Source organism: Palaemon carinicauda, chromosome 32 (assembly GCF_036898095.1).
Source record: "Palaemon carinicauda isolate YSFRI2023 chromosome 32, ASM3689809v2, whole genome shotgun sequence".
Lineage (NCBI taxonomy): Eukaryota > Metazoa > Arthropoda > Malacostraca > Decapoda > Palaemonidae > Palaemon > Palaemon carinicauda.
In genome coordinates, this window is record NC_090756.1 from 27,052,852 (window position 1) to 27,071,734 (window position 18,883).

An 18,883-nucleotide genomic window follows, 5' to 3' on the forward strand; every position below is an offset into this window, starting at 1 on the left:
AAGTACCTTAACATACCCTAGTTTATTACTTGCTAAGCTACAACCCTAGTTGAGAAAGCAGGATGCTATAAGCCCAGGGGCTCCAACAGGAAATAGTCCAGTGAGGAAAGTAAACAAGGAAAAAATATTTTAAGAACAGCAACATTAAATAATTCCTACATAAACTATAAAAACTTAAACAAAACAAGAGGAAAAGAAATAAGATAGAATAGTGTGCCCAAGTGTACCCTCAAAGAAGAGAACTAACCCAAGACAGTGGAAGACCATGGTACAGAGGCTATGGCACTACCCAAGACTAGAACAATGGTTTGATTTTGCAGTGTCGTCCTCCTAGAAGAGCTGCTTACCAAAGCTAAAGAGTCTCTTCTACCCTTACCAAGAGGAAAGTAGCCATTGAAAAATCACAGTGCAGTAGTAGAATATGTAAAGAATAGGCCAGACTAATAAAGATAAAGACATACTATAATAAAATAATAAAATTTAACCCTTTTACCCCCAGGCTATTTGGAACTTTCCAACCCTTAACCCCCAGGGGTTTTTTTTTTTCTTCAAGCACATTTTGCAATATATTTTTAAAATTGCTCTTACAGCCTTAATTTTCGTCATAGAGAGGTCAGGTTAGTCTCATTCTCTTGGAAAATGCCTGAAGTTTCTCAAAAAATTATCGAAAGTATGCAAATAAAATTTTAAATAGCATCTTTTTGCAAGGACGTACCGGTACGTCCATGGGGGTAAAGGGATGTGTTTTGTGAAACGTACCAGTACGTCCTTTGGGGGTAAAAGGAGTAATACAGTAAGCGAAACGTTATTTGTAATAACATGATATCTATTTCATATGAAACCTGAATATTTGATGACTTTTGTAGCTGAAAATCATAGGCATAGGGTTCAGGTTAGGCCTACCCTGGCCCAAATTTCAACTATAAAATATCATCTTGGAACCAATTAAGTTTTAAGTGGAGGACCTACTGTAATAAGTAATTCTACGTTGCATACTGAAGAAATGGTAAGAGTTGCATATGAGTATAAAAATCTTATCTATATGGCGTGGTTACGCTACTACAAAAAACACAGTACTACAAATTATGAAATAATTGTACCCAATAAAAACAATCAAAGTATCGTTTGTCATAAGGGACCATTTTCCACTTTCTTCCTAAACACTGCTAGGGGTTAGTGATGTGCGACAAAGTAGTTGAAGATGTTTTGTTGCATAAAAATCTTGAAAGAACTTGAAATTCAATTGGATCTTGTCTTATCTCTTCTGTTACGGTCTTAAAACGGGGTTCCTCTCAAGCAGACTTTCCAACGATGAAATTCTTGTCAAGTACTTCAGCGACAGTGATGAGTTTGAAAGTGGTAAATTTCAGAGCTAACTGCTCTCATGATTTGCTGGCTTGCAGTCGTCACCTGAAAATTGCAATGAACAGTGAATTTAGATGTTCCAAACTAAGGTAACAATACTATAATCATGTGTTTTAAAAATGACTTAAGACATTATTATTATTATTACTATCCAAGCTACAACCCTAGTTGGAAAAGCAAGATGCCATAAGCCCAAGGGCTCCAACAGGAAAAAATAGCTCAGTGAGGAAAGGAAATAAGGAAATAAATAAATGAGAATAAATTAACAATAAATCATTCTAAAAACAGTAACAACGTCAACACAGATATGTCCTATATAAACTATTAACGTCAAAAACATATGTCATATACATACATACATATACCAAGGCACTTCCCCCAATTTTGGGGGGTAGCCGACATCAACAAATGAAACAAAAACAAAAAGGGGACCTCTACTCTCTACGTTCCTCCAGCCTAAACTATAAAAAGACTCATGTCAACCTGGTCAACATAAAAACATTTGCTCCAACTTTGAACTTTGAAATTCTAATGATTCAACTACCCAATTAGGAAGATCATTCCACAACTTGGTAACAGCTGGAATAAAACTTCTACAATACTGTGTAGTATTGAGCCTCATGATATTAGGACTGCCTGCCTGCCTAGTATTACGAACAGGATAGAATTATCCAGGGAGATCTGAATGTAAAGGATGGTCAGAGTTATAAAAAATCTTATGCAACATGCATAATGAACAAAATGAACGACTGTGCCAAAGATTAATATCTAGATCAGGAATAAGATATTTAATAGACCGTAAGTTTCTGTCCCTCAAATTAAGATGAGAATTAGCAGCTGAACACCAGACAGGAGAACTTTACTCAAAACAAGGTAGAATGTAAGAATTAAAACACTTCTTCAGAATAGATTGATCACAGAAAATCTTGCAAGACTTTCTCAATAAGTCAAGAAGACACAGACCTAATGTATTTCTCAAAAGTAAATTTGCTGTCAAAAATCACACCTAAAATTTTAAGTCATACAAATTTAAAGAAACTATCAATACTGAGATCCAGATATTGAGGAGCCACTGTCCTTGACCTACTTACAATCATACTTTGAGTTTTGTTAGGATTCAACTTCATACCCCATAATTTGCACCATGCACTAATTTTAGCTAAATCTCTATTAAGGGATTCACCAACCCCAGATCTACATTCAGGGGATGGAATTGATGCAAAGAGAGTAGCATCATCTGCATATGCAACAAGCTTGTTTTCTAGGCCAAACCACATGTCATGTGTATATAGTATGAAAAGTAATGGGCCAAGAACACTACCCTGTGGAACACCGGATATCACATTCCTATACTCACTAAGGTGCCCATTAACAACAAATTTCACATTTATTACTTAAAAAATCAATAATAATGCTAAGAAACGACCCACCCACTCCCAACTGTTTCAGTTTGAAAACAAGGGCCTCATGATTAACACGGTCAAAGGCAGCACTAAAATCAAGGGCAATCATACGAACTTCCTGACCACAATCAAGGGATTTCTGTACAGCATTGGATATTGTAAGAAGGGCATCACATGCTCAAAGGCCTTTACGAAAACCAAATTGCAAACTAGGGAATAGATGATTACCTTCAGCAAACCTATTAAAACGTTTTGCCAGAAGACGTTCAAAAACTTTAGATAATATGGGAGTTATGGAAATTGGGCAATAATCAGTGGGACTTGAGCTACCAAAAACACATTTACATAGAGGAGTAACATTACCAATTCTCCAACAAGTGCTAAAAGCTCCTCCTCTTGCTAACTTGCGCAAAATAACAGATAACTTTGGAGCTAAGAAATCTGCTGTCTTTATAAAAAACAAAGGAAAAATACCATTTGGGTCTACACTTCCATAAGCATCAAGGTCCATCAACAGAGCTTCAATTTCACGAGATCGAAAAGCTAAACTAGTTAGTTTAGCCTCAGGAAAACAGGAATGAGGAAGTTCAAGTTTTTCATTACTCTGTTTCCTGTCAAAAACATCAGCCAAAAGGGTTGCCTTTTCCTTTGGACAGTGAGTGACTGAGCCATCTGGCTTAAGTAAAGGAGGAACTGTTACATCAACACCAAAGAGTGCAGATTTAAGGGTAGACCACCATTTATGTTCTTGAATTGTACCAGAAAAGGTTTCTTTTATGGTTAAATTGTACTCTTTTTCAGTTGAGGCATAAACTCTCTGAGCAAAAGCTCAAAGCTGAGTATAGTTATTCCAGGTCAAATCTGATCTGTTATCCTTCCAAAGATGATAGGCCTCCTGCTTCTCCAAATAAGCACGTCTACAATCATCATTGAACCACGGTTTGTCCTTCACTCGGTACCTTAGCACACGAGAAGGGATACACCTATCAATTATGTTGACTAGATTCTCATTCAAAGGGACAACAGGATCTACACTACAATATAATTGTGACCAATTCAAGCACAAAAGATCATGCAAAATCCCATTCCAGTCTGCTTGGGATTTCATATAAATTTTACAAGAGTATGATACATCAGGGACAGGCTGCTCAGTCTTCACAACTAATGAAATCAATGCATGATCAGATGTCCCTACTGGGGAACCAACCTTACTAGTTATAACGCCGGGGGAGTCAGTGTATACGAGGTTCAAGCAATTACCAGACCTGTGAGTAGCTTCATTAGGATTTGCTCACAGCCTGATTCAGAGGCAAAGTCTAAAGCTCTTAAGCCATGGCGATCGGTAGGAGAGATAGAACTTAACCACTCCCTATGGTGAGCATTAAAATTACCAACTAAGACAAAAGAAGCCTTTTTATCATCATCTTGTATCTTGGCCATAATGGTAAGAAGACAATCGAAGATAGAATTATCCATGTCTGAATTCCGGTAGATCGAACACAAATAAAAGTTATGCCTGCCACAAACTTTAATTACCTGAATCTCATGACATCCACATTGATAGCAGGACTTATGAGAAGCTGAATACTCAGTCCTAATATACACCGCCATTTCCCTGGCCCTAGGGATAGCAGCACGTTTCAACATTATTGGCTTCTTAAAACCAGTTATAAAGAGCTCAGATGAGTGCCGCATATTAGAAACCAGTTTCTGAGCACAAAAGAATATACTGTCTGGATGCAACTGTAAGGTCTTGAATATTTGCATGAAAACCACGAATGTTGCAATACAGAAGACGACATTGACGAAATCTAGGACGTAATGGTCCCGGATTTCGCTCAAATGTCTCCAGACAGCATAAGAACTAATAGAAATAAAAGACATCATACTTAAAAACTAGATTAACAAGAATTATAACAAAATCAATATGTACAAAATTATAAATAAAGTGATTGATGAAACCCATAGACTATAGTAAAAAGTCTGAAAAACTGGTCAACATGGAGGAGCCGATACACCATGCAAGGCTAAATACCCTCCAGGATAGCCACTTACACTGAAGGGGGGACAGTAAGGATGCTTTCGAGAAGAAGAAGAATCGGAAAAGGAAAAGACGACCTCTTGATAAACCCCCAGGCATCCATGGCCCTTCTATTAAGCCTGCCCAACATACCATTACAAAAAACCAGAGGAAGAAAAAAAAATAAGATAGAAAAGTGTGCCTGAGTGTACCCTCAAGCAAGAGAACTCTAACCCAAGACAGTGAAGACCATGGTACAGAGGCTATGGCACAACCCAAGACTAGAGAACAATGGTTTAATTTTGGAGTGTCCTCCTCCTAGAAGAGCTGCTTACCATTGCTTAAGTCTCTCTTCTACCCTTACCAAGAGGAAAGTACACTGAACAATTGCAGTACAGTAATTAACCCCTTGGGTGAAGAAGTGTTTAGTATCTTATTGTTGTCAGGTGTATGAGGAAAGACGAGAATATGTAAAGAATAGGCCAGACTATTCTGTGTGTGTAAGCAAAGAAAAAATAAACCGTAACCAGAGAGAGGGATCCAATGCATTACTGCCTGGCCAGTCAAAGGATCCAATAACACTCTAGTGGTAGTATCTCAACGGGCTGCTGGTACCCTGGCCAACCAGCAGATGAGGAGGCAAAAGACCTCTTGCTACCTTGTCTTGCATGGGGAACCCGTGAGCCCCAAAGGAAGGCAGCACCGAAAGAAAAAGAAATTTTTATTAAGATTTAGGTCCGTTGCTTATAAGCGTAAAACTGGTCAAAAGATTTGACGGAGGACAAAAGACCACGTCTCTACAGAGCCGAATTAGAAATTGCCGGTTGGTCGCTAGTGTTAGTGGAAGCTAAGAACTAGCCTACCCGGTTAACTAGTGTAGGTAATTATACCCTGTAAGAAAAAGCTTATCGGCTAGTTTAATCTTCGCCGAAATAAATATCCCACAGGACAGAGCATTAGGTTTGTATGTCACGCTGGAACAATCAATCATAAAATCCTATTATCTTAAACTCTGGTGGATTTGGCATACTTACTGTAACACATCGTTGATGAAGTTATCTCCCAATATCACTTGAATCTTGAGAAAGCTCTGACTTGAAATCACAGACTACTGTTCTAGTAAAACCGTTCATGGTGTGAAGGAAGTCACCTGGAAAAAAACAAATGCATTAACAACTGCTGTTTATCAGGCTATGGGAAAGTAATTAATCATTTACTTAGGTGTTAATAAATACTAAAAACATAAATCTATTTGGTGAAATATAACATAATAGTAGTCACATGTACAGTATGTATATTTAATGGCTGAAAATGTAGATTACACTATTCCATTCACATGTCAGGTTTATGTTGTGTCCCGTCAAGTGGGAAAATTTGCTTACACTTTTCTTGAAATATTAATTACATGGAATATTAATTACAAACTTGACCCTTTTACCCCCAGGCTATTTGGAAATTTCCAACCCTTAACCCCCAGGGGTTATTTTTTTCAAGCACATTTTGCAGTATATTTTTTTTAAATTGCTCTAACAGCCTTAATTTTCGTCAGAGAGAGGTCAGGTTGGTCTCATTCTCTTGGGAAATGCCTGAAGTTTCTCAAAAAATTATCAATATGCAAAAAAAAAAAATTTAAATAGCAGTTTTTTGCAAGGACGTACCAGTACGTCCATGGGGGTAAAGGGATGAGTTTTGTGAAACGTACCAGTACGTCCTTTGGGGGTAAAAGGGTTAAGGGTCAGTACCTCTAAAGGCCTGTGGATGTCCACAATTGGTAAATATAATCTAAGAACTAGAAGGGCACTAAGAGTGCAGACCACCTCTGAGGCAGCTTATTTCTCGACCTTGATCTTTCGCTAGCATGTATCAATTGATGTGGATTTTCATACACTCAAATATGAACCAAGTTTGAAGTCTGTGTGACAATAGTGTCCAAACATATGGCTGATTATATGAATTGCATATTTTGCATGACTGTGACCTTGATATTGACTTTCCAAAATATAATCATTTATAGCTTTCTACAAAAGTTAATCCCTGCAAGTTTCATTACAATTAAAGACAAAAACACAGAAACGGGCGAAAAAATAACCACCTTCCAACTTTGTTGGCAGAGATAATAAGCAATATGATAAAACGATAGCCCAAAACCCTTTAATTTCTTTGGACTGTTACCCCATGGCTATATGCCCTTAGTATTAAGGGCCAAATTAAAGACCCTACTATTTCTATTAGGGTTGTTGGGGCCTCATTGGTAACGTCTCTGCCTGGCGTTTGCCAGACGGGGGTTCGAGTCCCGCTCAGGCTCTTTAGTTGTTTTAGTGTCTGCAACCTTACCATCCTTGTGAGCTAAAGTTCGGGGGTTTGGGAAAGCCTATAGATCTATCTGCTGAGTCATCAGCAGCCATTGCCCGACCCTCCCTCGTCCTAGCTTGCATGGAGAAGGGGCTTGGGCGCTGATCATATGTATATATGGTCAGTCTCTGGGGCATTGTCCTGCTTGCTAGTGAAATGTCACAGTCCCTTGCCTCTGCCATTCATGAGCGGCCTTAAAACCTTTAAGCATATGCGATTAATTTCTATCTGCAACGATGTCTACTCCGGGATAAATTAACCTTTTTACCCCCACCATAAGGTTAAATTTCGAGCACATTTTGATATATATTTTTTTCAAAGTGCTCTAACAGCCTTAATTTTTGTCGTAGAGAGGTCAGGTTGGTCTCATTCTTTTGGAAAATGCCTGAAGTTTCTCATAAAGATATCAAAAACATGTAAATAACAGTGTTTTACAAGAACGTACAGGTACGTCCTTTGGGGGCGAAAGGGGTTAAGTCACTGGCAAACCTTCAACGTATTTAATCAGTTGGGGATCAAAACTCCATTAGGCATTTATTGTTTGGTCATCTTGCCAGGACTTTGGAATGGTCATTGCTTTTAACCCTTTTACCCCCGGGGTATTTGGAAATTTCCCACCCTTAACCCCCAAGGGGTTATTTTTTTCCCAGGACATTTTGCAGTATATTTTTTTTTAAATTGCTCTAACAGCCTTAATTTTTATCATAGAAAGGTCAGGTTGGTCTCATTCTCTTGAAAAATGCCTGAATTTTCTCAAAAAATTATCAAAAAATATGAAAAATAAATTTGTATAGCATTTTTTTGCAAGGACGTACCGGTACGTCCATGGGGGTTAAGGGATGGCTTTTGTGAAACGTACCAGTACGTCCTTTGGGGGTAAAAGGGTTAAGTACTTTAACCTAGACCTCAAAAGTACCCAAATGCAGGCCTTAGCCAATACACAAAACTTAGTAATATTGGTATTTTGATTAGACCTGTAATGTGAGCTAGACAAATTTTTCTACATTAATTTTGAATAGCCGAGCTGATTAGTCAGAAATTTGGCAGACAAGTTTTCTCGGCTTGGTAAAATTAAATTGAGAGTTTTGCATTAAAAAGTGCTGAATAGTATTAGGTAATGACAAATTGATGGTAAAATTTAGTCATGCATCCTATCAAAATTGTTTACTTTTGACGTTTAGCATAAGTGCTTTTTAAAAACAAACCAAGATAGCGGGAAAATCAGTTATACAGTAAAAATTGACACCAATGATCCCTATCTGATACTTGCCTTTAAACCTGTTAAGAAAGAATTTTCTCCAATCACGTCTTCTGCTTAAAACATCTCCCTCTTGTTGGAGAAACCTTCGGGTACGACAAATGGTGCCCAAGAAATTCTAAAGCGGTTTTTCCAATCGAAGCAACAAGGCCCGCCATTATCTGTAAAATTAAATTTCATTAGTGGATTTTAATAGCCAAGTATTTAAATTATTTGCTTACTTCCAACAGACATATTTATAAGGACAAATATAAATACTGAGATAGATTGGAGTACGGAATTCACCCCCATTTTCTTTATGATTCCAAAGTTTCTTGGAATAATCATGCACATCAAAATAAAAACTAAAAAGCAAAAAGGGGCGCTCAGTAGAGCGGAGACCTCAGCTGTGGCAACTTAATTCTCTACCTTCTCCTTTGACCTTAACATGTACTGTATTCATTAGCTTGGATTTTCATACACAAATATGAACCAAGTTTGAAGATTGTAACAACGATGTTCTAACTTATGGCTGATTACGTGAATTGGACATTTTGCTTGACCGTGATCTTGACCTTCCAAAATCTAATAATTTCCAGCTTTTTATATAAGTTAATCCCTGCAAGTTTCATTACTCTACGATTGAAATTGTGGCCAGGAAGCTGTTCACAAACACACACAAACAGGGGGTAAAACATAACCTCCTTCCAAATTTGTTGGCAGAGGTAATATTTGATTCTTATTATGAATATAATCCTGAAACATTTATCTTCAACTGATTCAAGTTTAGGCAGTTTTTCAATAGACCCTAGTGCCTCCTCTTAAAGGACTCGCAACCTGCAAAAAGTAGACTAAAGATATCAAAACTCGTGTTTTCACAAACTTTTTTTCGATTACTATTTTTTTTTTAGTGATTTATGAAAAATGTTTGTGTCAGACTAGAAAAACTTTATACTAATAAATTTTTATAAAATTTATTCAGGATATAATTTACATGAAATTCATAGCTAAATACTTTTTTCTTGGAATATTTTTATACGCATGAGTAGCTTATTTTTGGAGGCCCACATTTCAAATATTATAAAGACAGGTTCTATTGCAATTCTGATTATTGTTGTAAAATACAACCAATTAGGAAAAAAGTTATAGCTAAATGTTTGATTATTGTTGTAAAATACAACCAATTAGGAAAAAAGTTATAGCTAAATGTTTGATTATTGTTGTAAAATACAACCAATTAGGAAAAAAGTTATAGCTAAATGTTATGGTCAATCTAGTGATTTGAAAACCATATTTCTTCCCAGTTTCTTACTAGTTCTCAAGAGGGCAGTCAAGGAAACTTACAACACATTAATAGTGTGGTCAGACAAATTTTTTTTTTTTTTACGATGATTAATAGTGTGGTTAGAGAAAAAAAAAAACTGATTAATAATGTGGTCTGAGTATAAAAATGACAAATTTTGAAGTAATTTGTATTTTTCCTACCATACAAACCTTTCGGTGAAGCTGAAACTCGCCACGAGAGACTTTAGCGAGGTGGAACTACCCTTCCGCTGACTAGCGGTTTAAAAGGTTTAAAGGTCGCTCATGAATGGCAGAGGCAAGGGACAGTGACATTGCCCTATCAATCAGGACAATGCCCTGGAGACTGACCCTATATTATATGATCAGCGTCCAAGCCTCCTCTCCACCCAAGCTAGGACCAGGGAGGGCCAGGCAGTGGCTGCTGATGACTCAGCAGATAGACCTATAGGCTCCCCTAAACCCCCCAAGCTTAGCTCACAAGGATGGTAAGGTTGCAGACACTAATGGCACTAATGAGTCTGGGCGGGACTCGAACCCCCGACTGGCAAACACCAGGCAGAGACGTCACCAATCGGGCCACAGGAAGAGTAGCCAGGGTACTCGGCCACCCCTCACACACACACACACAAGTATTCTGGTCACTTTTTTCTTTTGATTCTTCCAAACATTTTTACTGCCTTTGACTTTTCTTTTGCTTTTATTCTTATTTGTCACTATAAACATTTAAATATTATTACAATATTTTTTATATATATAAACTTTTTTCTTTTCCTTAGTGTGATTGTTGCTTTTTTTTATTTCATTCACTATGAAAATCTGCATAAATTTAAATATGCCAAAAGTATCTCTATGTCCAATACCTATCTTACCAGACTTACTATGGTATTCATAAATTAGCTAGTCAATAGGTAAGCATACACTTAAATTTCTAGGCAAAAACACGAACCAAATACATGGTTTATTTCAGCTTTATTCATTTCCAATCATGAATATTGGGGCATACCCACCTATTTGTGAGTTTTCCTGCCAAATTCATATAAAAATTATGGAGGACCCCATTGGAAAACCAGGCGGACATGAGTCTTTTATAGTTTATTTATGACATATTTGTTTTTGATGTTAATAGTTTATATATGACATGTCTGTTTTGACGTTGTTACTGTTTTTAGAATGATTTATTGTTAATTTGTTCTTTTCATTTATTTATTTCCTTATTTCTTTTCCTCACTGGGCTATTTTTTCCTGTTGGAGCCCCTGGGCTTATAGCATCTTGCTTTTCCAACTAGGGTTGTAGCTTGGATAGTAATAATAATAAAGATAAATTTGCAGCGATATCAATGGTTAATTTCTAAATAACATTGGCTAATCACTTGGAAAATTATATTAATTGGAGTAAAATTAAAATACCTTAATTTCCAATTAATTATGGCAATCAAAAGGTCAGCTTCGTGATTCGCTTCGCTTGCCGATATACATTCTTTCGGTCACGTATGATTGTGGCATGCTAAACTTGTGGGTCACCTTTTTTTGCTAATAAAAAATATTTATTTCTAGAAAAACTGGAATTCATTATAAGAAACAATTTGGTGTTTACCTCTATGAATAATGGCATAAAATACGTATCGGTCGATTAAAATGTGAACATTACTTCGGCGTCTAAGTACATTACTTTTAAGACATTGTGGGGTACTAGGCACGTGTTGTTTGCTTTTGGCAGCTTTGTGTTTATTGTATGTAATCAATAGCTAGATATTTTAAACTATTAAGAGCTTTGTTATTAACTCTTTTACCCCCAAAGGACGTACTGGTACGTTTCACAAAAGCCATCCCTTTACCCCCATGGACGTACCGGTACGTCCTTGCAAAAAAATGCTATAAAAATTTTTTTCATTTTTTGATAATTTTTTGAGAAAATTCAGGCATTTTCCAAGAGAATGAGACCAACCTGACCTCTCTATGACAAAAATTAAGGCTGTTAGAGTAATTAAAAAAAAATATACTGCAAAATGTGCTGGGGAAAAAATAACCCCTTGGGGGTTAAGGGTTGGAAATTTCCAAATACCCCGGGGGTAAAAGGGTTAATGCAAGAGTTCCAAGATGTTTTACAAGTCATTTATTTCCTTTCAACTCAAGTTTTAGCATGACTACAGTCAGAAGATTTAGTCTCTCCCACAGAAGAATTCGTTATACGAAATTTAGCATCAATTCATCTATTTCAATGACTTAAAAACACTATCCGTTCAATATATACTTATTGATGCTCATTTGAAAGTAAATATATCCCCGAAATGTCCCACATGATTGGTGTACGCAGCTCGTGCATTTACCGCCTGCCAGAATAGAGAAGCAATATGTTTATTTACAAGCAAAGACACCCACTACGACGCAAACACCATTTGAGGAATGCGATGTAAATTATAGGTACTTCTGATACTGAAACAGTGACTTAAGTGGATGGCTTTCGCAGCACATGTGCCGCTTGCTAGAACAGAGTGGATACGAGATGTTCATTTGCAAGCGTAGCAAAGCACGGTGGAGCAAAAACCATAAGAGTTACGTGATATTTACTATAGGTAATTCTGATACTTTTAATTTTACGACGTTTACATGAAAAAAAATATTCCCCTAACTGGTTATCTTGAGTTTATGGATTTCTGACCATTACTATTATTATTATTACTTGCTAAGCTACAACCCTAGTTGGAAAAGCAGGATGCTATAAGCCCAGGGGCTCCAACAGGGAAAATAGCCCAGTGAGGAAAGGAAAAAAGGAAAAATTATTTCAAGAAGAGTAAAGACGTTAATAAATATCTCCTATATAAACTGTAAAAACTTTAACAAAACAAGAGGTAGAGAAATAAGACAGAAGAGTGCTCAAGTGTACCCTCAAGCAAGAGAACTCTAACCCAAGAGTGTGGAAGACCATGGGGTACAGAGGTTATGGCACTACCCAAGACTAGAGAACAATGGTTTGATTTAGGAGTGTCCTCCTAGAAGAGCTGCTTACCATAGCTAGTCTCTCTCTTCTACCCTTACCAAGAGGAAAGTGGCCACTGATGAATGCAAAATCCTGGTTTTCCACAAGGATCTGCCATAATTATTATGTGGATAGGAAAACTCATGAATAGAGTTTGACCAATATTCATGGTCAGAAGTGGATAAAATGCAAGACAGCAAGGAGGAAAAATAAATGGTTAATGGATTTAGCTAAAATGAGAGCAGCACTTATTTACCTATTAGACAATAGAAAGACTGAGGTGGTATGGCCATGTCATGAGAAGAGATGAAACAGTATATTGGGAGGAGAGCGATGGAAATGCAGGTACAGGGAACGAGAAGGAGAGGGAGACCAAAGCGAAGGTGGATGGACTGTATCAAGGATGACCTTCGATCAAAGGGATTAACCGGTGATGAAGTGTGGGACAGAGGTAGATGGAGGAAGCTGGTAGGAAACATCGACCCCACATAGAAGTGGGAAAAGATGTAGACGAAGAAGAAGAAGAAGAAGAAGCAGCGACAACAGCTTTATATCTTCTCTGGACTCTGTCCCCAATAGGAGCTCGTACAATTAACGATCCTCCAGGACAGGTGGAGGCTCAAGTCTAGGAGTTAGTGAAGTGCGATTGGCAGAACCCCTAGAGTTTAGCTCTGGGCTGACTCGGCCATCTCTGTCACCTTCCATGTCCCATACTCATTTCTCTTTCAAATGAGTACCTTTTCTCTCTCTAATAAGAAAGTGGAGGTCCTGTAGAGTGGGGGGTTCCCCTGCTGTATAGGACCGGAAAAACAGCCGTCAAAGTATTTAATATACAGGCTGCCAATACAAGCTCCTGTCTCACCTATGTATGGCGATCTTCACCTACCGAACCAACCGACAGCAGCTACTGAATAGTTAATATAATAAAATACTGTACCAAAAATAATTAAATTACACAATCTCGGAATAAACTGAACTTGCCTCTGAGACTTGCTTCTTACGATGAGTCATGCTTCATCTGAATAAGCTCGTAATGGGTTAATAAAGCCAGCTAATGATTAGCCCAAAAAATCAGAAGAGCTCCGATGGGCGATCATGAAAAGTAATCTATCATGTCGCCCATAAAAATACATAGAATTGGACACAAAGATGTCTGCCCTTTAGTTGATCGATATAGTATTACAGCGAGTCCCAACCCCTTTAGGCACAGAAAATTGTGTCAAGATGGCAAGCTTATGTCCATATCTTATAGCTAAATATAGTTTGGCTAGAAATTCAAGTATATATTTTACCCGTGAAAATACTATGATTGATGTTTTTATTTGAAGTTTTCTGGCATCCTGACATCGAAGGTCATTGATGCCAATATCGTCTGTTATAAAGAATAAAAGAATTTCAGTCTCGTGGAGTTTTTTCTTTAAAATTAATTACTACAGCAGACAGAGGCTGGAATGCACGCCAAAAAAGCAGCCAAGCAGGGATTGGGCGACAGTGCGGGGGCAAGTAAAGAGATATTGAAGTCAGGTTAAGGTGGAGTACCTTAAGATAGCTCATGTCGTCTCCTCGATTTCCTTACTAGTCATAGCCAACGGCTAAAAATCAACGTGTCCCAATATCATAAATAATAGTACTTAACCCTTTTACCTCCAGGCTTTTTGGAAATTTCCAACCCTTAACCCCCAAGGGGTTACTTTTTTCCCCAGCACATTTTGGTGTATATTTCTTTTAAATTGCTCTAACAGCCTTAATTTTTGTCAGAGAGAGGTCAGGTTGCTCTCATTCTCTTGGAAAATGCCTGAATTTTCTCAAAAAATTATGAAAAAAATAATTTTTAAAGCATTTTTTTGCAAGGACGTACCGGTACGTCCATGGGGGTAAAGGGATGGCTTTTGTGAAACGTACCAGTACGTCCTTTGGGGGTAAAAGGGTTAAACTCACATTTACTTTGCAACTAAGAGACCTGTCTACAAATACACACATCTGTTAATTACTTCTGGCTCTTCCAGACACTAACCTTTCCCAAACCTAAGAAGCATAATTAAATCGTTTACCAAAGCACGAGTTGGACAAAAATTTCCCGTCTGACATGCGCAATATTTGCTCAGCCCAGCTGAAGTTATCCTGAACCCACGGCTGCCGATGTCAAAAACCTAGAAGGCAAATCTCCCGCAGAGAGCAGAAATGACGACCCACCATCGCAGTACATTTTAGGCACCACTAAACGCGTTATCCAGACTTTCAATCTGAATATAAAAAAGTGCGGGAAACAGCATTTCACCCTGTAACGGCTAATTCACGTAAATATTCTAGATTACAGGTGATCACGACAATACCTCATAGAAAACGGGCATTATTTTATAGGAGGCATTTGTCTTATTTTAAAAAGCTTTTTCCATCAGAAACTATAATAAAATCAATACCTTAACTTGGTGAAAGGGTTGTGGTATCACCATGATCAGCAAAGCTGTACTAGTCAGGGCCATCCATACTAGGTTGGTTTGCTGTGACCAGACAAATATCTTGCTATAACCATTTAGCACCAGCCACCACAGCGAAGAAAACTGGAAAAACCCCATAGTAGAGCAAGGACCAATTGCATTAAATTTATAATTTAAAAATTACATAGGACTGAAAATACCCGGAAGTTGGAAAATACTGGAATTGGCCTATAAAGAAATATACCGAAGTCATACCTATGAACCATTTCAAAATTCGCATATATAATTTAGGTTTCATATAAAATTTATTCTACATTACATTACCAACTTGATTTTATAAGCGTTTCTATCAAATAAAAATTAACGAGAATTTAATATAAAATATTTCTGGTAAATTTGTATTGTATAAGTGTGATTTGAAACCATATTTCTTAACCTTCATGGTATTTTTATTTAAATTATACCTATAAATTTGACCAAATTAGGACTAATGCCTTGAATTCCTAACAATGAGGCCTAATTATCAATTGAATATATAATTCAAAATCGTTTTCCAAAATATGGCCGTAATAAAAATGGCCAACGAGACAGAGTTGACTATGGCGGACAGATCTTAAACAATCTTTTATATACTCAAAGAAATCTAATATTTATAAGTAATTCACACTCAATATGGGACCATATAATGCATGAACTATAACCAATAGTATTTAACAAGAGAATATTAGTAATATTGGAACTTACGTGGATTTAAATACGAGGCAAAGGCACTATCAATGTGATGTTAACTCAATGACTGACAGCACTAGAATGGCGATGACATATTTGATGAAGCCAGGATTGCCAGATTATTTCGTCTGGATTATCGTACATGAGCCTTAAAATTGTCGTTTTTCAACCAAAATTATCGTACATAGTTTAAATATAATTATTAGGGAGTTACACAATTGGCTTATTTCAAGGTATTTTAGTATAATTGTTTAATTAAACACACACACACATACATTGTATATACCTAAGGTATGTATCGTACATCATCCTGGACCTAAAATAATGTACATGTACGATAATTATCGTACGAATGGCAACCCTGGCTGAAGCTGTCTTCCTGAAGGACTTGTCACTGCCAGATTTACGAGAATTAAATTGTTTCATTGCCTATATCTTTAATATCTAGCGCTTTAAATATGCAAATTTAACTTAATTTAGTTAATTACCTATATTAGATTATATAAGTATAGTTATTTACCTTGTAAATATAACTTACAGAGTGATAATTAACAAAAAGTGGTTAAACTTACAAGATACTAATGGAAGGATTTTGAAGTTGAATATTGAAGTAAAGGACGAAATTTTATCCATAATTTAAAAGAAACTACGCTATTAATAGTAATTGTGATATGTAATTTGAATAAATAGTTATATAAACATATTATTCACAAAATATTAACAGTACTAGAGACTGAATCTGTTATAAGAATCAAAATTAAAAATATCTTTTCAGCCAAAATTAAGTCGCCATATTTGTCAATGAAGAAGTAATTGTCTTATGATCAAATTTAAACGTAATAAATAAAAAATATAAATTTAAATCATGTATATAGAGGTAAAACTATAATTTAAATAAAATTTATAAGATATAATTACGTTTATTACACAAAATTAAGGAATTTTAAAGATTTATTGTACATAAGTTCTGGTAACACGAAAAGGGTGAGGGCATTTAAAACGTAATATTTTAAAGGCTTAAAACAAGATATTAAAGTAAATAAAGGCTTTTGAATGCAATCAGAACTAAACTTTATATATAAAATTATTCAATGACAGCTAAAATAAGCAGATAGCTATTCGAAAAAAGCATTAAATCATATATAACAAAAAAGGGGGCGTGGCCCATCTGTCGGCCATTCAGAAGCTGCCACATACACAAACAGGATTTTCAGTTATTTCTTTAATTTTACATATCTATTTGTATCTTTTTATACATCAAACTATTCCTATATATTACGCTGTTCTTCTCTATACTAAAAAAATGTATCAAAATTGGGAATTTATGGAATAAGAGCTATTCGGGAGAACTATTAATTATTGGCAGATAAAATAACTAATTTAATATATCATATGAAAAAGTCAGCAACCGACATCATGCAATGTAAACAAATCAGATAATCTAAAACTATACGTATACTACGCATTTTTTTATAGTTTAATTGTTCTAAAATTAAAGTAAATAAGTACTAATTTATATTACATAAGAGAAATATGGATTATATTAACTAAAATTTATAATAAAAATTAAATTTATAATACTAATTAGCAACTGTTATATCCTGCTTCTCCTTAAGACGAGACTATTGTTATAATTTTGAAAAAAGGTATAAAAAATATATTAATTTGGAAAAAATAAGAAAATTTGTATATATTAATGATTTAATAAGCTATAATTGAATTATATTCGCAGTTTTACAAGAAAATATTAATTCTTATTAGGTTTATGAAAAATAGTATTGGTAAACAAAAGAGCGGGGAATACAAATAGAAGTTTTCGAAGCTGTGAAATGAACACGATAATATATATAAATAACTTACCAGATAAAAGACTATTTTTTATTAATTTATCTAATAAAAGCTAGAAAATATAACTATTTATTCGAGAAAGCTGCAAACTACAAAATGGAGACTGTAATATTCATTTGAAATGCCAAATGTAGAATAATTAATTCGGTTTTACGTGTATGTCTTTATTTTCTTCTATTTTATGTCTCGAATTTATTTTCATTTATATAATTTGAATGTTTTATTATCTAGACTGATAGAAAATTGTGTTTTGGAATGTGATTTTAAAGAATAATAATGTCTTTCTATAGTTTAAATATGAAATATCTGTTTTAATCTTAGTTTTAAAATATTTCATTTTAATTGATCATTACTTCTTCTATAGTTTATCTATTTCCTTATTTCCTTTCCTCACTGGGCTGTTTTTCCCCTGTTTCATCTGTTGTGACTTACATTCCATCTTCTTCTTTGTCTGCATCTTTTCCCACCTTTATGAGGGGTCGATGTTTCTGGCCAGCTTTCTCCATCTACCTCTGTCCCACACTTCATCACCGGTTAATCCCTTTGATCGAAGGTCATCCTTGATACAGTCCATCCACCTTTGCTTTGGTCTCCCTCTCCTTCTCGTTCCCTGTACCTCCATTTCCATCACTCTCCTCCCAATATACTGTTCATCTCTTCTCATGACATGACCATACCACCTCAGTCTACTTTCTTGGATCTTATCTGATAGTTTTGTAACTCCTGTGGTACCCCTAATTACTTCATTTCGTATCTTATCTCTTCTTGTCACCCCACACAAGTGATTCCCTCTTCTTGTCACTCCAAACAAGTGATTCCCTCTTCTTGTCACCCCACACAACTGATTCCCTCTTCTTGTCACCCCCACACAAGTGATTCTTCTTCTTGTCACCCCCACACAAGTGTTTCCCTCTTCTTGTCACCCCACACAAGTGATTCCCTCTTCTTGTCACCCCACACAAGTGATTCCCTCTTCTTGCCACCCCCACACAAGTGATTCCTCTTCTTGTCACCCCACACAAGTGATTCCCTCTTCTTGTCACCCCCACACAAGTGATTCCTCTTCTTGTCACCCGCACACAAGTTATTCCCTCTTCTTGCCACCCCCACACAAGTGATTCCTCTCCTTGTCACCCCCACACAAGTGATTCCTCTCCTTGTCACCCCCACACAAGCGATTCCCGGAGCATTTCCCAAACACTTTATCAT

At 36.2% G+C, this 18,883-nt stretch overlaps 1 long non-coding RNA gene across 1 annotated transcript; it reads right to left on the reverse strand.

Moving 5' to 3' along the window:
• Positions 1-698: 698 nt before the first annotated feature.
• Positions 699-8,553, reverse strand: LOC137625368 (uncharacterized). The gene is made up of 3 exons (XR_011040849.1): positions 8,411-8,553; positions 5,823-5,938; positions 699-1,410 (listed from the first exon to the last, which is right to left on the reverse strand). It is a non-coding gene; the product is annotated as an uncharacterized lncRNA (long non-coding RNA).
• Positions 8,554-18,883: the final 10,330 nt, after the last annotated feature.